Genomic DNA, 220 nt, shown 5'->3' with positions numbered 1-220 from the left:
ATTTGAGACCAAGGAGTTGCAGATTTACACCGTCTGAACTTGAATAAATAAGACTCAATCTTGCAGAAGTATGAGAAATGGTTTCTGACTATTAGATCCAATGACTGTGGTTTTGTTCTTCTCCTTAACATGAGTTTACCAAATCAGTCAAACCCTTCTTGTATTTTGGTTTCAGTTTCTGTTCCAGCAGTTCACTCAGAAAAACAAGGACAGGAATAAG

Source organism: Polypterus senegalus, chromosome 17 (genome assembly GCF_016835505.1).
Source record: "Polypterus senegalus isolate Bchr_013 chromosome 17, ASM1683550v1, whole genome shotgun sequence".
Classification (NCBI taxonomy): domain Eukaryota; kingdom Metazoa; phylum Chordata; class Cladistia; order Polypteriformes; family Polypteridae; genus Polypterus; species Polypterus senegalus.
Note: the sequence above shows the minus strand (reverse complement) of the source record.